Below are 24,171 nucleotides of genomic sequence, written 5' to 3' on the forward strand. Positions count from 1 at the left end.
TACTTACGGTGTGTGAAGTCTTGGACCACGAATGCAGTGAAGAATAATGGATTGCTACTCTTCATACATTTTTGCCCATTGGCTCAGATTTGAATGCTTACTGGCCATCTGAGCATCTCTGCCAGGCCACCCTATGTCTAGAGACTGTGGATTTAGAGAGTTTATAAACATTGTCAGTTCATCAATAAAGTGTGCTCGCTTCGGCAGCACATATACTAAAATTGGAACGATACAGAGAAGATTAGCATGGCCCCTGCGCAAGGATGACACGCAAATTCGTGAAGCGTTCCATATTTTTAACAGCTTTTAGGAGAGAAATCTTCTTTGTTTTCAAGACTTATTGAAATAATAAAGCAGGTTCCAGTCCTGTGTCATGTAATATGTATTTTTAAATTGTCTCTCCTCAACATTTTTAATGTATTTGCCTTGCAGTAAAGAAGGTGCGCTCTATGTCCAGCAGCATTTTACAAGGAAGCCTGCTGGACTTCTGGGACTTTTCTTTCTCTTTTTCAGCCTCCCTGTCATTATTCTTCACCACCTCCAAATCTATACTGCTGCTAGTGATGAGTTGCTTTGTGGGAAGCAGGATAAAGAGAAGGGCAGGGCCTATGCAAATGATGGCCTCCGGGATGCCTGGGAGTCCCTTTTCAGCAGTACTGTTAAAATCTGCCTTGCAACCAGATTGGTCGGGTATGCTGAAAAACACCATGCCAGATTGGGCACCAGGTCTCTAGGCGCTTGGAGGACATATTGGGTCTACATCCCTAAGTTTCTGAGGTCCAAGAAATGTTCACCCTCCGCCCTAATAGAGAGATCGTGGCCGATCGTGGCCGATCGTGGCTGAGAGGGGAAGAAGGTAGCAGGGCAAGATGCTCATGGTTCTTCTCTAATAATGGACCAACTTCCTCTCTCTCCTTAACTGTGGTTCTGCCTGGCTACTGGGGCTACCAGTTGTAAGCCTGCAGCCCACAAGGAGTTGGTTTGTCCCTCTCACAAATGTAAATGGGTAAGCATTCAATTGCACACACCTGCCTGCGTCCACAGACCCTCGCGGGCACACACACTTTTGTCAACAAGCTTTTTTATGTAGTTAAGAGAATCAGGGACCCATGTTGAAATACAAAAGCAGCACACCACGTGACGGCCGTCATGTAGAGTCCAGCAGCAAATGGGAAACGTTTAACTAGCCGTGGTCCTATTACTGCAGCTCTACCGTGGAACAACTGCTGGATGAGTCCTGCTGGAGAATATTGAACCTACATTAAGTCTGAGGTAAATAAGAATACCACAGGAACATAATGAAAAAGAGACCTACAACCCTTCCGAGCCAGATAGGAGTCGAACCTACAATCTTCTGATCCGTAGTCAGACGCGTTATCCATTGCGCCACTGGCCCTATGTATTCGCACCTATCTTTTTGTCCTTAAGAGGGCTAGAAAGCGTGTGTGTGTGTGTGTGTGTGTGTGTGTGTGAAGGCACAAGGAAACCCATCTGACCACCTGAAAGTCTGTTCTGTGAGGTTTTCCTAAGTTGTACAAAGGACTTTAGGAGAAGGAAGGACCTAAAAGCTAGGCAAAATGGTCCTAGATCCGAGAAAATCTTTTAGATCAGGCTCAGTTTCTTAAATACTCTGGGTTAACATAATCAGCTCCAGGTCTGTGTGGGGCTGAGCTTGTGAACTCCTTAGTAAGTAGGCGGGTACAACAAAAGGGAGTTTAATATTACAATAGGGGTTAAAATTCAGACACCTTGTCGTAGGCTCACCTTGTCCAGGGACCCAAGCATGCTGCCTTTCCACACTCAGAGCACTTCACCTAACCTACTGTGCAGCTGTTTCGCCTTTAATATCAAAGTTCCACAGGCAGCGTGATGTCACAATGCTCCTTGTCTGTAGCCCAAACCATGAGCCTTTGCAACCCTGGCATAATCTACATACTTACGGTGTGTGAAGTCTTGGACCACGAATGCAGTGAAGAATAATGGATTGCTACTCTTCATACATTTTTGCCCATTGGCTCAGATTTGAATGCTTACTGGCCATCTGAGCATCTCTGCCAGGCCACCCTATGTCTAGAGACTGTGGATTTAGAGAGTTTATAAACATTGTCAGTTCATCAATAAAGTGTGCTCGCTTCGGCAGCACATATACTAAAATTGGAACGATACAGAGAAGATTAGCATGGCCCCTGCGCAAGGATGACACGCAAATTCGTGAAGCGTTCCATATTTTTAACAGCTTTTAGGAGAGAAATCTTCTTTGTTTTCAAGACTTATTGAAATAATAAAGCAGGTTCCAGTCCTGTGTCATGTAATATGTATTTTTAAATTGTCTCTCCTCAACATTTTTAATGTATTTGCCTTGCAGTAAAGAAGGTGCGCTCTATGTCCAGCAGCATTTTACAAGGAAGCCTGCTGGACTTCTGGGACTTTTCTTTCTCTTTTTCAGCCTCCCTGTCATTATTCTTCACCACCTCCAAATCTATACTGCTGCTAGTGATGAGTTGCTTTGTGGGAAGCAGGATAAAGAGAAGGGCAGGGCCTATGCAAATGATGGCCTCCGGGATGCCTGGGAGTCCCTTTTCAGCAGTACTGTTAAAATCTGCCTTGCAACCAGATTGGTCGGGTATGCTGAAAAACACCATGCCAGATTGGGCACCAGGTCTCTAGGCGCTTGGAGGACATATTGGGTCTACATCCCTAAGTTTCTGAGGTCCAAGAAATGTTCACCCTCCGCCCTAATAGAGAGGTCTTGGCCGATCGATCGTGGCTGAGAGGGGAAGAAGGTAGCAGGGCAAGATGATCATGGTTCTTCTCTAATAATGGACCAACTTCCTCTCTCTCCTTAACTGTGGTTCTGCATGGCTACTGGGGCTACCAGTTGTAAGCCTGCAGCCCACAAGGAGTTGGTTTGTCCCTCTCACAAATGTAAATGGGTAAGCATTCAATTGCACACACCTGCCTGCGTCCACAGATCCTCGCGCGCACACACACTTTTGTCAACAAGCTTTTTTATGTAGTTAAGAGAATCAGGGACCCATGTTGAAATACAAAAGCAGCACACCACGTGACGGCCGTCATGTAGAGTCCAGCAGCAAATGGGAAACGTTTAACTAGCCGTGGTCCTATTACTGCAGCTCTACCGTGGAACAACTGCTGGATGAGTCCTGCTGGAGAATATTGAACCTACATTAAGTCTGAGGTAAATAAGAATACCACAGGAACATAATGAAAAAGAGACCTACAACCCTTCCAAGCCAGATAGGAGTCGAACCTACAATCTTCTGATCCGTAGTCAGACGCGTTATCCATTGCGCCACTGGCCCTATGTATTTGCACCTATCTTTTTGTCCTTAAGAGGGCTAGAAAGCGTGTGTGTGTGTGTGTGTGTGTGTGTGTGTGTGTGTGTGTGTGTGTGAAGGCACAAGGAAACCCATCTGACCACCTGAAAGTCTGTTCTATGAGGTTTTCCTAAGTTGTACAAAGGACTTTAGGAGAAGGAAGGACCTAAAAGCTAGGCAAAATGGTCCTAGATCCAAGAAAATCTTTTAGATCAGGCTCAGTTTCTTAAATACTCTGGGTTAACATAATCAGCTCCAGGTCTGTGTGGGGCTGAGCTTGTGAACTCCTTAGTAAGTAGGCGGGTACAACAAAAGGGAGTTTAATATTACAATAGGGGTTACAATTCAGACACCTTGTCGTAGGCTCACCTTGTCCAGGGACCCAAGCATGCTGCCTTTCCACACTCAGAGCACTTCACCTAACCTACTGTGCAGCTGTTTCGCCTTTAATATCAAAGTTCCACAGGCAGCGTGATGTCACAATGCTCCTTGTCTGTAGCCCAAACCATGAGCCTTTGCAACCCTGGCATAATCTACATACTTACGGTGTGTGAAGTCTTGGACCACGAATGCAGTGAAGAATAATGGATTGCTACTCTTCATACATTTTTGCCCATTGGCTCAGATTTGAATGCTTACTGGCCATCTGAGCATCTCTGCCAGGCCACCCTATGTCTAGAGACTGTGGATTTAGAGAGTTTATAAACATTGTCAGTTCATCAATACAGTGTGCTCGCTTCGGCAGCACATATCCTAAAATTGGAACGATACAGAGAAGATTAGCATGGCCCCTGCGCAAGGATGACACGCAAATTCGTGAAGCGTTCCATATTTTTAACAGCTTTTAGGAGAGAAATCTTCTTTGTTTTCAAGACTTATTGAAATAATAAAGCAGGTTCCAGTCCTGTGTCATGTAATATGTATTTTTAAATTGTCTCTCCTCAACATTTTTAATGTATTTGCCTTGCAGTAAAGAAGGGGCGCTCTATGTCCAGCAGCATTTTACAAGGAAGCCTGCTGGACTTCTGGGACTTTTCTTTCTCTTTTTCAGCCTCCCTGTCATTATTCTTCACCACCTCCAAATCTATACTGCTGCTAGTGATGAGTTGCTTTGTGGGAAGCAGGATAAAGAGAAGGGCAGGGCCTATGCAAATGATGGCCTCAGGGATGCCTGGGAGTCCCTTTTCAGCAGTACTGTTAAAATCTGCCTTGCAACCAGATTTGTCGGGTATGCTGAAAAACACCACGCCAGATTGGGCACCAGGTCTCTAGGCGCTTGGAGGACATATTGGGTCTACATCCCTAAGTTTCTGAGGTCCAAGAAATGTTCACCCTCCGCCCTAATAGAGAGGTCTTGGCCGATCGTGGCCGATCGTGGCTGAGAGGGGAAGAAGGTAGCAGGGCAAGATGCTCATGGTTCTTCTCTAATAATGGACCAACTTCCTCTCTCTCCTTAACTGTGGTTCTGCCTGGCTACTGGGGCTACCAGTTGTAAGCCTGCAGCCCACAAGGAGTTGGTTTGTCCCTCTCACAAATGTAAATGGGTAAGCATTCAATTGCACACACCTGCCTGCGTCCACAGACCCTCGCGCGCACACACACTTTTGTCAACAAGCTTTTTTATGTAGTTAAGAGAATCAGGGACCCATGTTGAAATACAAAAGCAGCACACCACGTGACGGCCGTCATGTAGAGTCCAGCAGCAAATGGGAAACGTTTAACTAGCCGTGGTCCTATTACTGCAGCTCTACCGTGGAACAACTGCTGGATGAGTCCTGCTGGAGAATATTGAACCTACATTAAGTCTGAGGTAAATAAGAATACCACAGGAACATAATGAAAAAGAGACCTACAACCCTTCCGAGCCAGATAGGAGTCGAACCTACAATCTTCTGATCCGTAGTCAGGCGCGTTATCCATTGTGCCACTGGCCCTATGTATTTGCACCTATCTTTTTGTCCTTAAGAGGGCTAGAAAGCGTGTGTGTGTGTGTGTGTGTGTGTGTGTGTGTGAAGGCACAAGGAAACCCATCTGACCACCTGAAAGTCTGTTCTATGAGGTTTTCCTAAGTTGTACAAAGGACTTTAGGAGAAGGAAGGACCTAAAAGCTAGGCAAAATGGTCCTAGATCCAAGAAAATCTTTTAGATCAGGCTCAGTTTCTTAAATACTCTGGGTTAACATAATCAGCTTCAGGTCTGTGTGGGGCTGAGCTTGTGAACTCCTTAGTAAGTAGGCGGGTACAACAAAAGGGAGTTTAATATTACAATAGGGGTTAAAATTCAGACACCTTGTCGTAGGCTCACCTTGTCCAGGGACCCAAGCATGCTGCCTTTCCACACTCAGAGCACTTCACCTAACCTACTGTGCAGCTGTTTCGCCTTTAATATCAAAGTTCCACAGGCAGCGTGATGTCACAATGCTCCTTGTCTGTAGCCCAAACCATGAGCCTTTGCAACCCTGGCATAATCTACATACTTACGGTGTGTGAAGTCTTGGACCACGAATGCAGTGAAGAATAATGGATTGCTACTCTTCATATATTTTTGCCCATTGGCTCAGATTTGAATGCTTACTGGCCATCTGAGCATCTCTGCCAGGCCACCCTATGTCTAGAGACTGTGGATTTAGAGAGTTTATAAACATTGTCAGTTCATCAATACAGTGTGCTCGCTTCGGCAGCACATATACTAAAATTGGAACGATACAGAGAAGATTAGCATGGCCCCTGCGCAAGGATGACACGCAAATTCGTGAAGCGTTCCATATTTTTAACAGCTTTTAGGAGAGAAATCTTCTTTGTTTTCAAGACTTATTGAAATAATAAAGCAGGTTCCAGTCCTGTGTCATGTAATATGTATTTTTAAATTGTCTCTCCTCAACATTTTTAATGTATTTGCCTTGCAGTAAAGAAGGTGCGCTCTATGTCCAGCAGCATTTTACAAGGAAGCCTGCTGGACTTCTGGGACTTTTCTTTCTCTTTTTCAGCCTCCCGGTCATTATTCTTCACCACCTCCAAATCTATACTGCTGCTAGTGATGCGTTGCTTTGTGGGAAGCAGGATAAAGAGAAGGGCAGGGCCTATGCAAATGATGGCCTCAGGGATGCCTGGGAGTCCCTTTTCAGCAGTACTGTTAAAATCTGCCTTGCAACCAGATTGGTCGGGTATGCTGAAAAACACCACGCCAGATTGGGCACCAGGTCTCTAGGCGCTTGGAGGACATATTGGGTCTACATCCCTAAGTTTCTGAGGTCCAAGAAATGTTCACCCTCCGCCCTAATAGAGAGGTCTTGGCCGATCGTGGCCGATCGTGGCTGAGAGGGGAAGAAGGTAGCAGGGCAAGATGCTCATGGTTCTTCTCTAATAATGGACCAACTTCCTCTCTCTCCTTAACTGTGCTTCTGCCTGGCTACTGGGGCTACCAGTTGTAAGCCTGCAGCCCACAAGGAGTTGGTTTGTCCCTCTCACAAATGTAAATGGGTAAGCATTCAATTGCACACACCTGCCTGCGTCCACAGACCCTCGCGCGCACACACACTTTTGTCAACAAGCTTTTTTATGTAGTTAAGAGAATCAGGGACCCATGTTGAAATACAAAAGCAGCACACCACGTGACGGCCGTCATGTAGAGTCCAGCAGCAAATGGGAAACGTTTAACTAGCCGTGGTCCTATTACTGCAGCTCTACCGTGGAACAACTGCTGGATGAGTCCTGCTGGAGAATATTGAACCTACATTAAGTCTGAGGTAAATAAGAATACCACAGGAACATAATGAAAAAGAGACCTACAACCCTTCCGAGCCAGATAGGAGTCAAACCTACAATCTTCTGATCCGTAGTCAGACGCGTTATCCATTGCGCCACTGGCCCTATGTATTTGCACCTATCTTTTTGTCCTTAAGAGGGCTAGAAAGCGTGTGTGTGTGTGTGTGTGTGTGTGTGTGTGAAGGCACAAGGAAACCCATCTGACCACCTGAAAGTCTGTTCTATGAGGTTTTCCTAAGTTGTACAAAGGACTTTAGGAGAAGGAAGGACCTAAAAGCTAGGCAAAATGGTCCTAGATCCAAGAAAATCTTTTAGATCAGGCTCAGTTTCTTAAATACTCTGGGTTAACATAATCAGCTCCAGGTCTGTGTGGGGCTGAGCTTGTGAACTCCTTAGTAAGTAGGCGGGTACAACAAAAGGGAGTTTAATATTACAATAGGGGTTAAAATTCAGACACCTTGTCGTAGGCTCACCTTGTCCAGGGACCCAAGCATGCTGCCTTTCCACACTCAGAGCACTTCACCTAACCTACTGTGCAGCTGTTTCGCCTTTAATATCAAAGTTCCACAGGCAGCGTGATGTCACAATGCTCCTTGTCTGTAGCCCAAACCATGAGCCTTTGCAACCCTGGCATAATCTACATACTTACGGTGTGTGAAGTCTTGGACCACGAATGCAGTGAAGAATAATGGATTGCTACTCTTCATACATTTTTGCCCATTGGCTCAGATTTGAATGCTTACTGGCCATCTGAGCATCTCTGCCAGGCCACCCTATGTCTAGAGACTGTGGATTTAGAGAGTTTATAAACATTGTCAGTTCATCAATACAGTGTGCTCGCTTCGGCAGCACATATACTAAAATTGGAACGATACAGAGAAGATTAGCATGGCCCCTGCGCAAGGATGACACGCAAATTCGTGAAGCGTTCCATATTTTTAACAGCTTTTAGGAGAGAAATCTTCTTTGTTTTCAAGACTTATTGAAATAATAAAGCAGGTTCCAGTCCTGTGTCATGTAATATGTATTTTTAAATTGTCTCTCCTCAACATTTTTAATGTATTTGCCTTGCAGTAAAGAAGGTGCGCTCTATGTCCAGCAGCATTTTACAAGGAAGCCTGCTGGACTTCTGGGACTTTTCTTTCTCTTTTTCAGCCTCCCTGTCATTATTCTTCACCACCTCCAAATCTATACTGCTGCTAGTGATGAGTTGCTTTGTGGGAAGCAGGATAAAGAGAAGGGCAGGGCCTATGCAAATGATGGCCTCAGGGATGCCTGGGAGTCCCTTTTCAGCAGTACTGTTAAAATCTGCCTTGCAACCAGATTGGTCGGGTATGCTGAAAAACACCATGCCAGATTGGGCACCAGGTCTCTAGGCGCTTGGAGGACATATTGGGTCTACATCCCTAAGTTTCTGAGGTCCAAGAAATGTTCACCCTCCGCCCTAATAGAGAGGTCTTGGCCGATCGTGGCCGATTGTGGCTGAGAGGGGAAGAAGGTAGCAGGGCAAGATGCTCATGGTTCTTCTCTAATAATGGACCAACTTCCTCTCTCTCCTTAACTGTGGTTCTGCCTGGCTACTGGGGCTACCAGTTGTAAGCCTGCAGCCCACAAGGAGTTGGTTTGTCCCTCTCACAAATGTAAATGGGTAAGCATTCAATTGCACACACCTGCCTGCGTCCACAGACCCTCGCGCGCACACACACTTTTGTCAACAAGCTTTTTTATGTAGTTAAGAGAATCAGGGACCCATGTTGAAATACAAAAGCAGCACACCACGTGACGGCCGTCATGTAGAGTCCAGCAGCAAATGGGAAACGTTTAACTAGCCGTGGTCCTATTACTGCAGCTCTACCGTGGAACAACTGCTGGATGAGTCCTGCTGGAGAATATTGAACCTACATTAAGTCTGAGGTAAATAAGAATACCACAGGAACATAATGAAAAAGAGACCTACAACCCTTCCGAGCCAGATAGGAGTCGAACCTACAATCTTCTGATCCGTAGTCAGACGCGTTATCCATTGCGCCACTGGCCCTATGTATTCGCACCTATCTTTTTGTCCTTAAGAGGGCTAGAAAGCGTGTGTGTGTGTGTGTGTGTGTGTGTGTGTGAAGGCACAAGGAAACCCATCTGACCACCTGAAAGTCTGTTCTGTGAGGTTTTCCTAAGTTGTACAAAGGACTTTAGGAGAAGGAAGGACCTAAAAGCTAGGCAAAATGGTCCTAGATCCGAGAAAATCTTTTAGATCAGGCTCAGTTTCTTAAATACTCTGGGTTAACATAATCAGCTCCAGGTCTGTGTGGGGCTGAGCTTGTGAACTCCTTAGTAAGTAGGCGGGTACAACAAAAGGGAGTTTAATATTACAATAGGGGTTAAAATTCAGACACCTTGTCGTAGGCTCACCTTGTCCAGGGACCCAAGCATGCTGCCTTTCCACACTCAGAGCACTTCACCTAACCTACTGTGCAGCTGTTTCGCCTTTAATATCAAAGTTCCACAGGCAGCGTGATGTCACAATGCTCCTTGTCTGTAGCCCAAACCATGAGCCTTTGCAACCCTGGCATAATCTACATACTTACGGTGTGTGAAGTCTTGGACCACGAATGCAGTGAAGAATAATGGATTGCTACTCTTCATACATTTTTGCCCATTGGCTCAGATTTGAATGCTTACTGGCCATCTGAGCATCTCTGCCAGGCCACCCTATGTCTAGAGACTGTGGATTTAGAGAGTTTATAAACATTGTCAGTTCATCAATAAAGTGTGCTCGCTTCGGCAGCACATATACTAAAATTGGAACGATACAGAGAAGATTAGCATGGCCCCTGCGCAAGGATGACACGCAAATTCGTGAAGCGTTCCATATTTTTAACAGCTTTTAGGAGAGAAATCTTATTTGTTTTCAAGACTTATTGAAATAATAAAGCAGGTTCCAGTCCTGTGTCATGTAATATGTATTTTTAAATTGTCTCTCCTCAACATTTTTAATGTATTTGCCTTGCAGTAAAGAAGGTGCGCTCTATGTCCAGCAGCATTTTACAAGGAAGCCTGCTGGACTTCTGGGACTTTTCTTTCTCTTTTTCAGCCTCCCTGTCATTATTCTTCACCACCTCCAAATCTATACTGCTGCTAGTGATGAGTTGCTTTGTGGGAAGCAGGATAAAGAGAAGGGCAGGGCCTATGCAAATGATGGCCTCCGGGATGCCTGGGAGTCCCTTTTCAGCAGTACTGTTAAAATCTGCCTTGCAACCAGATTGGTCGGGTATGCTGAAAAACACCATGCCAGATTGGGCACCAGGTCTCTAGGCGCTTGGAGGACATATTGGGTCTACATCCCTAAGTTTCTGAGGTCCAAGAAATGTTCACCCTCCGCCCTAATAGAGAGATCGTGGCCGATCGTGGCCGATCGTGGCTGAGAGGGGAAGAAGGTAGCAGGGCAAGATGCTCATGGTTCTTCTCTAATAATGGACCAACTTCCTCTCTCTCCTTAACTGTGGTTCTGCCTGGCTACTGGGGCTACCAGTTGTAAGCCTGCAGCCCACAAGGAGTTGGTTTGTCCCTCTCACAAATGTAAATGGGTAAGCATTCAATTGCACACACCTGCCTGCGTCCACAGACCCTCGCGGGCACACACACTTTTGTCAACAAGCTTTTTTATGTAGTTAAGAGAATCAGGGACCCATGTTGAAATACAAAAGCAGCACACCACGTGACGGCCGTCATGTAGAGTCCAGCAGCAAATGGGAAACGTTTAACTAGCCGTGGTCCTATTACTGCAGCTCTACCGTGGAACAACTGCTGGATGAGTCCTGCTGGAGAATATTGAACCTACATTAAGTCTGAGGTAAATAAGAATACCACAGGAACATAATGAAAAAGAGACCTACAACCCTTCCGAGCCAGATAGGAGTCGAACCTACAATCTTCTGATCCGTAGTCAGACGCGTTATCCATTGCGCCACTGGCCCTATGTATTCGCACCTATCTTTTTGTCCTTAAGAGGGCTAGAAAGCGTGTGTGTGTGTGTGTGTGTGTGTGTGTGTGAAGGCACAAGGAAACCCATCTGACCACCTGAAAGTCTGTTCTGTGAGGTTTTCCTAAGTTGTACAAAGGACTTTAGGAGAAGGAAGGACCTAAAAGCTAGGCAAAATGGTCCTAGATCCGAGAAAATCTTTTAGATCAGGCTCAGTTTCTTAAATACTCTGGGTTAACATAATCAGCTCCAGGTCTGTGTGGGGCTGAGCTTGTGAACTCCTTAGTAAGTAGGCGGGTACAACAAAAGGGAGTTTAATATTACAATAGGGGTTAAAATTCAGACACCTTGTCGTAGGCTCACCTTGTCCAGGGACCCAAGCATGCTGCCTTTCCACACTCAGAGCACTTCACCTAACCTACTGTGCAGCTGTTTCGCCTTTAATATCAAAGTTCCACAGGCAGCGTGATGTCACAATGCTCCTTGTCTGTAGCCCAAACCATGAGCCTTTGCAACCCTGGCATAATCTACATACTTACGGTGTGTGAAGTCTTGGACCACGAATGCAGTGAAGAATAATGGATTGCTACTCTTCATACATTTTTGCCCATTGGCTCAGATTTGAATGCTTACTGGCCATCTGAGCATCTCTGCCAGGCCACCCTATGTCTAGAGACTGTGGATTTAGAGAGTTTATAAACATTGTCAGTTCATCAATAAAGTGTGCTCGCTTCGGCAGCACATATACTAAAATTGGAACGATACAGAGAAGATTAGCATGGCCCCTGCGCAAGGATGACACGCAAATTCGTGAAGCGTTCCATATTTTTAACAGCTTTTAGGAGAGAAATCTTCTTTGTTTTCAAGACTTATTGAAATAATAAAGCAGGTTCCAGTCCTGTGTCATGTAATATGTATTTTTAAATTGTCTCTCCTCAACATTTTTAATGTATTTGCCTTGCAGTAAAGAAGGTGCGCTCTATGTCCAGCAGCATTTTACAAGGAAGCCTGCTGGACTTCTGGGACTTTTCTTTCTCTTTTTCAGCCTCCCTGTCATTATTCTTCACCACCTCCAAATCTATACTGCTGCTAGTGATGAGTTGCTTTGTGGGAAGCAGGATAAAGAGAAGGGCAGGGCCTATGCAAATGATGGCCTCCGGGATGCCTGGGAGTCCCTTTTCAGCAGTACTGTTAAAATCTGCCTTGCAACCAGATTGGTCGGGTATGCTGAAAAACACCATGCCAGATTGGGCACCAGGTCTCTAGGCGCTTGGAGGACATATTGGGTCTACATCCCTAAGTTTCTGAGGTCCAAGAAATGTTCACCCTCCGCCCTAATAGAGAGGTCTTGGCCGATCGATCGTGGCTGAGAGGGGAAGAAGGTAGCAGGGCAAGATGATCATGGTTCTTCTCTAATAATGGACCAACTTCCTCTCTCTCCTTAACTGTGGTTCTGCATGGCTACTGGGGCTACCAGTTGTAAGCCTGCAGCCCACAAGGAGTTGGTTTGTCCCTCTCACAAATGTAAATGGGTAAGCATTCAATTGCACACACCTGCCTGCGTCCACAGATCCTCGCGCGCACACACACTTTTGTCAACAAGCTTTTTTATGTAGTTAAGAGAATCAGGGACCCATGTTGAAATACAAAAGCAGCACACCACGTGACGGCCGTCATGTAGAGTCCAGCAGCAAATGGGAAACGTTTAACTAGCCGTGGTCCTATTACTGCAGCTCTACCGTGGAACAACTGCTGGATGAGTCCTGCTGGAGAATATTGAACCTACATTAAGTCTGAGGTAAATAAGAATACCACAGGAACATAATGAAAAAGAGACCTACAACCCTTCCAAGCCAGATAGGAGTCGAACCTACAATCTTCTGATCCGTAGTCAGACGCGTTATCCATTGCGCCACTGGCCCTATGTATTTGCACCTATCTTTTTGTCCTTAAGAGGGCTAGAAAGCGTGTGTGTGTGTGTGTGTGTGTGTGTGTGTGTGTGTGAAGGCACAAGGAAACCCATCTGACCACCTGAAAGTCTGTTCTATGAGGTTTTCCTAAGTTGTACAAAGGACTTTAGGAGAAGGAAGGACCTAAAAGCTAGGCAAAATGGTCCTAGATCCAAGAAAATCTTTTAGATCAGGCTCAGTTTCTTAAATACTCTGGGTTAACATAATCAGCTCCAGGTCTGTGTGGGGCTGAGCTTGTGAACTCCTTAGTAAGTAGGCGGGTACAACAAAAGGGAGTTTAATATTACAATAGGGGTTACAATTCAGACACCTTGTCGTAGGCTCACCTTGTCCAGGGACCCAAGCATGCTGCCTTTCCACACTCAGAGCACTTCACCTAACCTACTGTGCAGCTGTTTCGCCTTTAATATCAAAGTTCCACAGGCAGCGTGATGTCACAATGCTCCTTGTCTGTAGCCCAAACCATGAGCCTTTGCAACCCTGGCATAATCTACATACTTACGGTGTGTGAAGTCTTGGACCACGAATGCAGTGAAGAATAATGGATTGCTACTCTTCATACATTTTTGCCCATTGGCTCAGATTTGAATGCTTACTGGCCATCTGAGCATCTCTGCCAGGCCACCCTATGTCTAGAGACTGTGGATTTAGAGAGTTTATAAACATTGTCAGTTCATCAATACAGTGTGCTCGCTTCGGCAGCACATATCCTAAAATTGGAACGATACAGAGAAGATTAGCATGGCCCCTGCGCAAGGATGACACGCAAATTCGTGAAGCGTTCCATATTTTTAACAGCTTTTAGGAGAGAAATCTTCTTTGTTTTCAAGACTTATTGAAATAATAAAGCAGGTTCCAGTCCTGTGTCATGTAATATGTATTTTTAAATTGTCTCTCCTCAACATTTTTAATGTATTTGCCTTGCAGTAAAGAAGGGGCGCTCTATGTCCAGCAGCATTTTACAAGGAAGCCTGCTGGACTTCTGGGACTTTTCTTTCTCTTTTTCAGCCTCCCTGTCATTATTCTTCACCACCTCCAAATCTATACTGCTGCTAGTGATGAGTTGCTTTGTGGGAAGCAGGATAAAGAGAAGGGCAGGGCCTATGCAAATGATGGCCTCAGGGATGCCTGGGAGTCCCTTTTCAGCAGTACTGTTAAAATCTGCCTTGCAACCAGATTTGTCGGGTATGCTGAAAAACACCACGCCAGATTGGGCACCAGGTCTCTAGGCGCTTGGAGGACATATTGGGTCTACATCCCTAAGTTTCTGAGGTCCAAGAAATGTTCACCCTCCGCCCTAATAGAGAGGTCTTGGCCGATCGTGGCTGATCGTGGCTGAGAGGGGAAGAAGGTAGCAGGGCAAGATGCTCATGGTTCTTCTCTAATAATGGACCAACTTCCTCTCTCTCCTTAACTGTGGTTCTGCCTGGCTACTGGGGCTACCAGTTGTAAGCCTGCAGCCCACAAGGAGTTGGTTTGTCCCTCTCACAAATGTAAATGGGTAAGCATTCAATTGCACACACCTGCCTGCGTCCACAGACCCTCGCGCGCACACACACTTTTGTCAACAAGCTTTTTTATGTAGTTAAGAGAATCAGGGACCCATGTTGAAATACAAAAGCAGCACACCACGTGACGGCCGTCATGTAGAGTCCAGCAGCAAATGGGAAACGTTTAACTAGCCGTGGTCCTATTACTGCAGCTCTACCGTGGAACAACTGCTGGATGAGTCCTGCTGGAGAATATTGAACCTACATTAAGTCTGAGGTAAATAAGAATACCACAGGAACATAATGAAAAAGAGACCTACAACCCTTCCGAGCCAGATAGGAGTCAAACCTACAATCTTCTGATCCGTAGTCAGACGCGTTATCCATTGCGCCACTGGCCCTATGTATTTGCACCTATCTTTTTGTCCTTAAGAGGGCTAGAAAGCGTGTGTGTGTGTGTGTGTGTGTGTGTGTGTGAAGGCACAAGGAAACCCATCTGACCACCTGAAAGTCTGTTCTATGAGGTTTTCCTAAGTTGTACAAAGGACTTTAGGAGAAGGAAGGACCTAAAAGCTAGGCAAAATGGTCCTAGATCCAAGAAAATCTTTTAGATCAGGCTCAGTTTCTTAAATACTCTGGGTTAACATAATCAGCTCCAGGTCTGTGTGGGGCTGAGCTTGTGAACTCCTTAGTAAGTAGGCGGGTACAACAAAAGGGAGTTTAATATTACAATAGGGGTTAAAATTCAGACACCTTGTCGTAGGCTCACCTTGTCCAGGGACCCAAGCATGCTGCCTTTCCACACTCAGAGCACTTCACCTAACCTACTGTGCAGCTGTTTCGCCTTTAATATCAAAGTTCCACAGGCAGCGTGATGTCACAATGCTCCTTGTCTGTAGCCCAAACCATGAGCCTTTGCAACCCTGGCATAATCTACATACTTACGGTGTGTGAAGTCTTGGACCACGAATGCAGTGAAGAATAATGGATTGCTACTCTTCATACATTTTTGCCCATTGGCTCAGATTTGAATGCTTACTGGCCATCTGAGCATCTCTGCCAGGCCACCCTATGTCTAGAGACTGTGGATTTAGAGAGTTTATAAACATTGTCAGTTCATCAATACAGTGTGCTCGCTTCGGCAGCACATATACTAAAATTGGAACGATACAGAGAAGATTAGCATGGCCCCTGCGCAAGGATGACACGCAAATTCGTGAAGCGTTCCATATTTTTAACAGCTTTTAGGAGAGAAATCTTCTTTGTTTTCAAGACTTATTGAAATAATAAAGCAGGTTCCAGTCCTGTGTCATGTAATATGTATTTTTAAATTGTCTCTCCTCAACATTTTTAATGTATTTGCCTTGCAGTAAAGAAGGTGCGCTCTATGTCCAGCAGCATTTTACAAGGAAGCCTGCTGGACTTCTGGGACTTTTCTTTCTCTTTTTCAGCCTCCCTGTCATTATTCTTCACCACCTCCAAATCTATACTGCTGCTAGTGATGAGTTGCTTTGTGGGAAGCAGGATAAAGAGAAGGGCAGGGCCTATGCAAATGATGGCCTCAGGGATGCCTGGGAGTCCCTTTTCAGCAGTACTGTTAAAATCTGCCTTGCAACCAGATTGGTCGGGTATGCTGAAAAACACCATGCCAGATTGGGCACCAGGTCTCTAGGCGCTTGGAGGACATATTGGGTCTACATCCCTAAGTTTCTGAGGTCCAAGAAATGTTCACCCTCCGCCCTAATAGAGAGGTCTTGGCCGATCGTGGCCGATTGTGGCTGAGAGGGGAAGAAGGTAGCAGGGCAAGATGCTCATGGTTCTTCTCTAATAATGGACCAACTTCCTCTCTCTCCTTAACTGTGGTTCTGCCTGGCTACTGGGGCTACCAGTTGTAAGCCTGCAGCCCACAAGGAGTTGGTTTGTCCCTCTCACAAATGTAAATGGGTAAGCATTCAATTGCACACACCTGCCTGCGTCCACAGACCCTCGCGCGCACACACACTTTTGTCAACAAGCTTTTTTATGTAGTTAAGAGAATCAGGGACCCATGTTGAAATACAAAAGCAGCACACCACGTGACGGCCGTCATGTAGAGTCCAGCAGCAAATGGGAAACGTTTAACTAGCCGTGGTCCTATTACTGCAGCTCTACCGTGGAACAACTGCTGGATGAGTCCTGCTGGAGAATATTGAACCTACATTAAGTCTGAGGTAAATAAGAATACCACAGGAACATAATGAAAAAGAGACCTACAACCCTTCCGAGCCAGATAGGAGTCGAACCTACAATCTTCTGATCCGTAGTCAGACGCGTTATCCATTGCGCCACTGGCCCTATGTATTCGCACCTATCTTTTTGTCCTTAAGAGGGCTAGAAAGCGTGTGTGTGTGTGTGTGTGTGTGTGTGTGTGAAGGCACAAGGAAACCCATCTGACCACCTGAAAGTCTGTTCTGTGAGGTTTTCCTAAGTTGTACAAAGGACTTTAGGAGAAGGAAGGACCTAAAAGCTAGGCAAAATGGTCCTAGATCCGAGAAAATCTTTTAGATCAGGCTCAGTTTCTTAAATACTCTGGGTTAACATAATCAGCTCCAGGTCTGTGTGGGGCTGAGCTTGTGAACTCCTTAGTAAGTAGGCGGGTACAACAAAAGGGAGTTTAATATTACAATAGGGGTTAAAATTCAGACACCTTGTCGTAGGCTCACCTTGTCCAGGGACCCAAGCATGCTGCCTTTCCACACTCAGAGCACTTCACCTAACCTACTGTGCAGCTGTTTCGCCTTTAATATCAAAGTTCCACAGGCAGCGTGATGTCACAATGCTCCTTGTCTGTAGCCCAAACCATGAGCCTTTGCAACCCTGGCATAATCTACATACTTACGGTGTGTGAAGTCTTGGACCACGAATGCAGTGAAGAATAATGGATTGCTACTCTTCATACATTTTTGCCCATTGGCTCAGATTTGAATGCTTACTGGCCATCTGAGCATCTCTGCCAGGCCACCCTATGTCTAGAGACTGTGGATTTAGAGAGTTTATAAACATTGTCAGTTCATCAATAAAGTGTGCTCGCTTCGGCAGCACATATACTAAAATTGGAACGATACAGAGAAGATTAGCATGGCCCCTGCGCAAGGATGACACGCAAATTCGTGAAGCGTTCCATATTTTTAACAGCTTTTAGGAGAGAAATCTTCTTTGTTTTCAAGACTTATTGAAATAATAAAGCAGGTTCCAGTCCTGTGTCATGTAATATGTATTTTTAAATTGTCTCTCCTCAACATTTTTAATGTATTTGCCTTGCAGTAAAGAAGGTGCGCTCTATGTCCAGCAGCATTTTACAAGGAAGCCTGCTGGACTTCTGGGACTTTTCTTTCTCTTTTTCAGCCTCCCTGTCATTATTCTTCACCACCTCCAAATCTATACTGCTGCTAGTGATGAGTTGCTTTGTGGGAAGCAGGATAAAGAGAAGGGCAGGGCCTATGCAAATGATGGCCTCCGGGATGCCTGGGAGTCCCTTTTCAGCAGTACTGTTAAAATCTGCCTTGCAACCAGATTGGTCGGGTATGCTGAAAAACACCATGCCAGATTGGGCACCAGGTCTCTAGGCGCTTGGAGGACATATTGGGTCTACATCCCTAAGTTTCTGAGGTCCAAGAAATGTTCACCCTCCGCCCTAATAGAGAGATCGTGGCCGATCGTGGCCGATCGTGGCTGAGAGGGGAAGAAGGTAGCAGGGCAAGATGCTCATGGTTCTTCTCTAATAATGGACCAACTTCCTCTCTCTCCTTAACTGTGGTTCTGCCTGGCTACTGGGGCTACCAGTTGTAAGCCTGCAGCCCACAAGGAGTTGGTTTGTCCCTCTCACAAATGTAAATGGGTAAGCATTCAATTGCACACACCTGCCTGCGTCCACAGACCCTCGCGGGCACACACACTTTTGTCAACAAGCTTTTTTATGTAGTTAAGAGAATCAGGGACCCATGTTGAAATACAAAAGCAGCACACCACGTGACGGCCGTCATGTAGAGTCCAGCAGCAAATGGGAAACGTTTAACTAGCCGTGGTCCTATTACTGCAGCTCTACCGTGGAACAACTGCTGGATGAGTCCTGCTGGAGAATATTGAACCTACATTAAGTCTGAGGTAAATAAGAATACCACAGGAACATAATGAAAAAGAGACCTACAACCCTTCCGAGCCAGATAGGAGTCGAACCTACAATCTTCTGATCCGTAGTCAGACGCGTTATCCATTGCGCCACTGGCCCTATGTATTCGCACCTATCTTTTTGTCCTTAAGAGGGCTAGAAAGCGTGTGTGTGTGTGTGTGTGTGTGTGTGTGTGAAGGCACAAGGAAACCCATCTGACCACCTGAAAGTCTGTTCTGTGAGGTTTTCCTAAGTTGTACAAAGGACTTTAGGAGAAGGAAGGACCTAAAAGCTAGGCAAAATGGTCCTAGATCCGAGAAAATCTTTTAGATCAGGCTCAGTTTCTTAAATACTCTGGGTTAACATAATCAGCTCCAGGTCTGTGTGGGGCTGAGCTTGTGAACTCCTTAGTAAGTAGGCGGGTACAACAAAAGGGAGTTTAATATTACAATAGGGGTTAAAATTCAGACACCTTGTCGTAGGCTCACCTTGTCCAGGGACCCAAGCATGCTGCCTTTCCACACTCAGAGCACTTCACCTAACCTACTGTGCAGCTGTTTCGCCTTTAATATCAAAGTTCCACAGGCAGCGTGATGTCACAATGCTCCTTGTCTGTAGCCCAAACCATGAGCCTTTGCAACCCTGGCATAATCTACATACTTACGGTGTGTGAAGTCTTGGACCACGAATGCAGTGAAGAATAATGGATTGCTACTCTTCATACATTTTTGCCCATTGGCTCAGATTTGAATGCTTACTGGCCATCTGAGCATCTCTGCCAGGCCACCCTATGTCTAGAGACTGTGGATTTAGAGAGTTTATAAACATTGTCAGTTCATCAATAAAGTGTGCTCGCTTCGGCAGCACATATACTAAAATTGGAACGATACAGAGAAGATTAGCATGGCCCCTGCGCAAGGATGACACGCAAATTCGTGAAGCGTTCCATATTTTTAACAGCTTTTAGGAGAGAAATCTTCTTTGTTTTCAAGACTTATTGAAATAATAAAGCAGGTTCCAGTCCTGTGTCATGTAATATGTATTTTTAAATTGTCTCTCCTCAACATTTTTAATGTATTTGCCTTGCAGTAAAGAAGGTGCGCTCTATGTCCAGCAGCATTTTACAAGGAAGCCTGCTGGACTTCTGGGACTTTTCTTTCTCTTTTTCAGCCTCCCTGTCATTATTCTTCACCACCTCCAAATCTATACTGCTGCTAGTGATGAGTTGCTTTGTGGGAAGCAGGATAAAGAGAAGGGCAGGGCCTATGCAAATGATGGCCTCCGGGATGCCTGGGAGTCCCTTTTCAGCAGTACTGTTAAAATCTGCCTTGCAACCAGATTGGTCGGGTATGCTGAAAAACACCATGCCAGATTGGGCACCAGGTCTCTAGGCGCTTGGAGGACATATTGGGTCTACATCCCTAAGTTTCTGAGGTCCAAGAAATGTTCACCCTCCGCCCTAATAGAGAGGTCTTGGCCGATCGATCGTGGCTGAGAGGGGAAGAAGGTAGCAGGGCAAGATGATCATGGTTCTTCTCTAATAATGGACCAACTTCCTCTCTCTCCTTAACTGTGGTTCTGCATGGCTACTGGGGCTACCAGTTGTAAGCCTGCAGCCCACAAGGAGTTGGTTTGTCCCTCTCACAAATGTAAATGGGTAAGCATTCAATTGCACACACCTGCCTGCGTCCACAGATCCTCGCGCGCACACACACTTTTGTCAACAAGCTTTTTTATGTAGTTAAGAGAATCAGGGACCCATGTTGAAATACAAAAGCAGCACACCACGTGACGGCCGTCATGTAGAGTCCAGCAGCAAATGGGAAACGTTTAACTAGCCGTGGTCCTATTACTGCAGCTCTACCGTGGAACAACTGCTGGATGAGTCCTGCTGGAGAATATTGAACCTACATTAAGTCTGAGGTAAATAAGAATACCACAGGAACATAATGAAAAAGAGACCTACAACCCTTCCAAGCCAGATAGGAGTCGAACCTACAATCTTCTGATCCGTAGTCAGACGCGTTATCCATTGCGCCACTGGCCCTATGTATTTGCACCTATCTTTTTGTCCTTAAGAGGGCTAGAAAGCGTGTGTGTGTGTGTGTGTGTGTGTGTGTGTGTGTGTGAAGGCACAAGGAAACCCATCTGACCACCTGAAAGTCTGTTCTATGAGGTTTTCCTAAGTTGTACAAAGGACTTTAGGAGAAGGAAGGACCTAAAAGCTAGGCAAAATGGTCCTAGATCCAAGAAAATCTTTTAGATCAGGCTCAGTTTCTTAAATACTCTGGGTTAACATAATCAGCTCCAGGTCTGTGTGGGGCTGAGCTTGTGAACTCCTTAGTAAGTAGGCGGGTACAACAAAAGGGAGTTTAATATTACAATAGGGGTTACAATTCAGACACCTTGTCGTAGGCTCACCTTGTCCAGGGACCCAAGCATGCTGCCTTTCCACACTCAGAGCACTTCACCTAACCTACTGTGCAGCTGTTTCGCCTTTAATATCAAAGTTCCACAGGCAGCGTGATGTCACAATGCTCCTTGTCTGTAGCCCAAACCATGAGCCTTTGCAACCCTGGCATAATCTACATACTTACGGTGTGTGAAGTCTTGGACCACGAATGCAGTGAAGAATAATGGATTGCTACTCTTCATACATTTTTGCCCATTGGCTCAGATTTGAATGCTTACTGGCCATCTGAGCATCTCTGCCAGGCCACCCTATGTCTAGAGACTGTGGATTTAGAGAGTTTATAAACATTGTCAGTTCATCAATACAGTGTGCTCGCTTCGGCAGCACATATCCTAAAATTGGAACGATACAGAGAAGATTAGCATGGCCCCTGCGCAAGGATGACACGCAAATTCGTGAAGCGTTCCATATTTTTAACAGCTTTTAGGAGAGAAATCTTCTTTGTTTTCAAGACTTATTGAAATAATAAAGCAGGTTCCAGTCCTGTGTCATGTAATATGTATTTTTAAATTGTCTCTCCTCAACATTTTTAATGTATTTGCCTTGCAGTAAAGAAGGGGCGCTCTATGTCCAGCAGCATTTTACAAGGAAGCCTGCTGGACTTCTGGGACTTTTCTTTCTCTTTTTCAGCCTCCCTGTCATTATTCTTCACCACCTCCAAATCTATACTGCTGCTAGTGATGAGTTGCTTTGTGGGAAGCAGGATAAAGAGAAGGGCAGGGCCTATGCAAATGATGGCCTCAGGGATGCCTGGGAGTCCCTTTTCAGCAGTACTGTTAAAATCTGCCTTGCAACCAGATTTGTCGGGTATGCTGAAAAACACCACGCCAGATTGGGCACCAGGTCTCTAGGCGCTTGGAGGACATATTGGGTCTACATCCCTAAGTTTCTGAGGTCCAAGAAATGTTCACCCTCCGCCCTAATAGAGAGGTCTTGGCCGATCGTGGCCGATCGTGGCTGAGAGGGGAAGAAGGTAGCAGGGCAAGATGCTCATGGTTCTTCTCTAATAATGGACCAACTTCCTCTCTCTCCTTAACTGTGGTTCTGCCTGGCTACTGGGGCTACCAGTTGTAAGCCTGCAGCCCACAAGGAGTTGGTTTGTCCCTCTCACAAATGTAAATGGGTAAGCATTCAATTGCACACACCTGCCTGCGTCCACAGACCCTCGCGCGCACACACACTTTTGTCAACAAGCTTTTTTATGTAGTTAAGAGAATCAGGGACCCATGTTGAAATACAAAAGCAGCACACCACGTGACGGCCGTCATGTAGAGTCCAGCAGCAAATGGGAAACGTTTAACTAGCCGTGGTCCTATTACTGCAGCTCTACCGTGGAACAACTGCTGGATGAGTCCTGCTGGAGAATATTGAACCTACATTAAGTCTGAGGTAAATAAGAATACCACAGGAACATAATGAAAAAGAGACCTACAACCCTTCCGAGCCAGATAGGAGTCGAACCTACAATCTTCTGATCCGTAGTCAGGCGCGTTATCCATTGTGCCACTGGCCCTATGTATTTGCACCTATCTTTTTGTCCTTAAGAGGGCTAGAAAGCGTGTGTGTGTGTGTGTGTGTGTGTGTGTGTGTGAAGGCACAAGGAAACCCATCTGACCACCTGAAAGTCTGTTCTATGAGGTTTTCCTAAGTTGTACAAAGGACTTTAGGAGAAGGAAGGACCTAAAAGCTAGGCAAAATGGTCCTAGATCCAAGAAAATCTTTTAGATCAGGCTCAGTTTCTTAAATACTCTGGGTTAACATAATCAGCTTCAGGTCTGTGTGGGGCTGAGCTTGTGAACTCCTTAGTAAGTAGGCGGGTACAACAAAAGGGAGTTTAATATTACAATAGGGGTTAAAATTCAGACACCTTGTCGTAGGCTCACCTTGTCCAGGGACCCAAGCATGCTGCCTTTCCACACTCAGAGCACTTCACCTAACCTACTGTGCAGCTGTTTCGCCTTTAATATCAAAGTTCCACAGGCAGCGTGATGTCACAATGCTCCTTGTCTGTAGCCCAAACCATGAGCCTTTGCAACCCTGGCATAATCTACATACTTACGGTGTGTGAAGTCTTGGACCACGAATGCAGTGAAGAATAATGGATTGCTACTCTTCATATATTTTTGCCCATTGGCTCAGATTTGAATGCTTACTGGCCATCTGAGCATCTCTGCCAGGCCACCCTATGTCTAGAGACTGTGGATTTAGAGAGTTTATAAACATTGTCAGTTCATCAATACAGTGTGCTCGCTTCGGCAGCACATATACTAAAATTGGAACGATACAGAGAAGATTAGCATGGCCCCTGCGCAAGGATGACACGCAAATTCGTGAAGCGTTCCATATTTTTAACAGCTTTTAGGAGAGAAATCTTCTTTGTTTTCAAGACTTATTGAAATAATAAAGCAGGTTCCAGTCCTGTGTCATGTAATATGTATTTTTAAATTGTCTCTCCTCAACATTTTTAATGTATTTGCCTTGCAGTAAAGAAGGTGCGCTCTATGTCCAGCAGCATTTTACAAGGAAGCCTGCTGGACTTCTGGGACTTTTCTTTCTCTTTTTCAGCCTCCCGGTCATTATTCTTCACCACCTCCAAATCTATACTGCTGCTAGTGATGCGTTGCTTTGTGGGAAGCAGGATAAAGAGAAGGGCAGGGCCTATGCAAATGATGGCCTCAGGGATGCCTGGGAGTCCCTTTTCAGCAGTACTGTTAAAATCTGCCTTGCAACCAGATTGGTCGGGTATGCTGAAAAACACCACGCCAGATTGGGCACCAGGTCTCTAGGCGCTTGGAGGACATATTGGGTCTACATCCCTAAGTTTCTGAGGTCCAGGAAATGTTCACCCTCCGCCCTAATAGAGAGGTCTTGGCCGATCGTGGCCGATCGTGGCTGAGAGGGGAAGAAGGTAGCAGGGCAAGATGCTCATGGTTCTTCTCTAATAATGGACCAACTTCCTCTCTCTCCTTAACTGTGCTTCTGCCTGGCTACTGGGGCTACCAGTTGTAAGCCT

The 24,171-nt window shown here is 45.6% G+C and overlaps 23 non-coding genes across 23 annotated transcripts; 13 read left to right on the forward strand and 10 right to left on the reverse strand.

Annotated features, from left to right (window-relative positions):
- Positions 1-191: 191 nt before the first annotated feature.
- Positions 192-298, forward strand: LOC144764710 (U6 spliceosomal RNA). The gene has a single exon (XR_013596747.1). It is a non-coding gene; the product is annotated as a U6 spliceosomal RNA (small nuclear RNA).
- Positions 299-1,323: 1,025 nt separating this feature from the next.
- TRNAR-ACG (transfer RNA arginine (anticodon ACG)) lies at positions 1,324-1,396 on the reverse strand. Its single transcript has one exon. It is a non-coding gene; the product is annotated as a tRNA-Arg (tRNA).
- Positions 1,397-2,124: 728 nt separating this feature from the next.
- Positions 2,125-2,231, forward strand: LOC144764711 (U6 spliceosomal RNA). The gene has a single exon (XR_013596748.1). It is a non-coding gene; the product is annotated as a U6 spliceosomal RNA (small nuclear RNA).
- A 1,019-nt stretch (positions 2,232-3,250) lies between these two features.
- TRNAR-ACG (transfer RNA arginine (anticodon ACG)) lies at positions 3,251-3,323 on the reverse strand. The gene has a single exon. It is a non-coding gene; the product is annotated as a tRNA-Arg (tRNA).
- Positions 3,324-4,067: 744 nt separating this feature from the next.
- LOC144764913 (U6 spliceosomal RNA) lies at positions 4,068-4,174 on the forward strand. Its single transcript, XR_013596938.1, has one exon. It is a non-coding gene; the product is annotated as a U6 spliceosomal RNA (small nuclear RNA).
- Positions 4,175-6,002: 1,828 nt separating this feature from the next.
- Positions 6,003-6,109, forward strand: LOC144764713 (U6 spliceosomal RNA). Its single transcript, XR_013596749.1, has one exon. It is a non-coding gene; the product is annotated as a U6 spliceosomal RNA (small nuclear RNA).
- A 1,025-nt stretch (positions 6,110-7,134) lies between these two features.
- TRNAR-ACG (transfer RNA arginine (anticodon ACG)) lies at positions 7,135-7,207 on the reverse strand. Its single transcript has one exon. It is a non-coding gene; the product is annotated as a tRNA-Arg (tRNA).
- Positions 7,208-7,935: 728 nt separating this feature from the next.
- On the forward strand, positions 7,936-8,042 carry LOC144764714 (U6 spliceosomal RNA). Its single transcript, XR_013596750.1, has one exon. It is a non-coding gene; the product is annotated as a U6 spliceosomal RNA (small nuclear RNA).
- A 1,025-nt stretch (positions 8,043-9,067) lies between these two features.
- On the reverse strand, positions 9,068-9,140 carry TRNAR-ACG (transfer RNA arginine (anticodon ACG)). Its single transcript has one exon. It is a non-coding gene; the product is annotated as a tRNA-Arg (tRNA).
- Positions 9,141-9,868: 728 nt separating this feature from the next.
- Positions 9,869-9,975, forward strand: LOC144764715 (U6 spliceosomal RNA). The gene has a single exon (XR_013596751.1). It is a non-coding gene; the product is annotated as a U6 spliceosomal RNA (small nuclear RNA).
- Positions 9,976-11,000: 1,025 nt separating this feature from the next.
- On the reverse strand, positions 11,001-11,073 carry TRNAR-ACG (transfer RNA arginine (anticodon ACG)). Its single transcript has one exon. It is a non-coding gene; the product is annotated as a tRNA-Arg (tRNA).
- A 728-nt stretch (positions 11,074-11,801) lies between these two features.
- Positions 11,802-11,908, forward strand: LOC144764717 (U6 spliceosomal RNA). The gene has a single exon (XR_013596752.1). It is a non-coding gene; the product is annotated as a U6 spliceosomal RNA (small nuclear RNA).
- Positions 11,909-12,927: 1,019 nt separating this feature from the next.
- On the reverse strand, positions 12,928-13,000 carry TRNAR-ACG (transfer RNA arginine (anticodon ACG)). The gene has a single exon. It is a non-coding gene; the product is annotated as a tRNA-Arg (tRNA).
- Positions 13,001-13,734: 734 nt separating this feature from the next.
- Positions 13,735-13,841, forward strand: LOC144764916 (U6 spliceosomal RNA). The gene has a single exon (XR_013596940.1). It is a non-coding gene; the product is annotated as a U6 spliceosomal RNA (small nuclear RNA).
- Positions 13,842-14,866: 1,025 nt separating this feature from the next.
- On the reverse strand, positions 14,867-14,939 carry TRNAR-ACG (transfer RNA arginine (anticodon ACG)). The gene has a single exon. It is a non-coding gene; the product is annotated as a tRNA-Arg (tRNA).
- Positions 14,940-15,667: 728 nt separating this feature from the next.
- Positions 15,668-15,774, forward strand: LOC144764718 (U6 spliceosomal RNA). Its single transcript, XR_013596753.1, has one exon. It is a non-coding gene; the product is annotated as a U6 spliceosomal RNA (small nuclear RNA).
- A 1,025-nt stretch (positions 15,775-16,799) lies between these two features.
- TRNAR-ACG (transfer RNA arginine (anticodon ACG)) lies at positions 16,800-16,872 on the reverse strand. Its single transcript has one exon. It is a non-coding gene; the product is annotated as a tRNA-Arg (tRNA).
- A 728-nt stretch (positions 16,873-17,600) lies between these two features.
- Positions 17,601-17,707, forward strand: LOC144764719 (U6 spliceosomal RNA). Its single transcript, XR_013596754.1, has one exon. It is a non-coding gene; the product is annotated as a U6 spliceosomal RNA (small nuclear RNA).
- Positions 17,708-18,732: 1,025 nt separating this feature from the next.
- TRNAR-ACG (transfer RNA arginine (anticodon ACG)) lies at positions 18,733-18,805 on the reverse strand. Its single transcript has one exon. It is a non-coding gene; the product is annotated as a tRNA-Arg (tRNA).
- A 728-nt stretch (positions 18,806-19,533) lies between these two features.
- Positions 19,534-19,640, forward strand: LOC144764720 (U6 spliceosomal RNA). The gene has a single exon (XR_013596755.1). It is a non-coding gene; the product is annotated as a U6 spliceosomal RNA (small nuclear RNA).
- A 1,019-nt stretch (positions 19,641-20,659) lies between these two features.
- TRNAR-ACG (transfer RNA arginine (anticodon ACG)) lies at positions 20,660-20,732 on the reverse strand. The gene has a single exon. It is a non-coding gene; the product is annotated as a tRNA-Arg (tRNA).
- Positions 20,733-21,466: 734 nt separating this feature from the next.
- On the forward strand, positions 21,467-21,573 carry LOC144764917 (U6 spliceosomal RNA). Its single transcript, XR_013596941.1, has one exon. It is a non-coding gene; the product is annotated as a U6 spliceosomal RNA (small nuclear RNA).
- A 1,828-nt stretch (positions 21,574-23,401) lies between these two features.
- Positions 23,402-23,508, forward strand: LOC144764721 (U6 spliceosomal RNA). Its single transcript, XR_013596756.1, has one exon. It is a non-coding gene; the product is annotated as a U6 spliceosomal RNA (small nuclear RNA).
- Positions 23,509-24,171: the final 663 nt, after the last annotated feature.

This window comes from Lissotriton helveticus, chromosome 6, assembly GCF_964261635.1.
Source record: "Lissotriton helveticus chromosome 6, aLisHel1.1, whole genome shotgun sequence".
Lineage (NCBI taxonomy): Eukaryota > Metazoa > Chordata > Amphibia > Caudata > Salamandridae > Lissotriton > Lissotriton helveticus.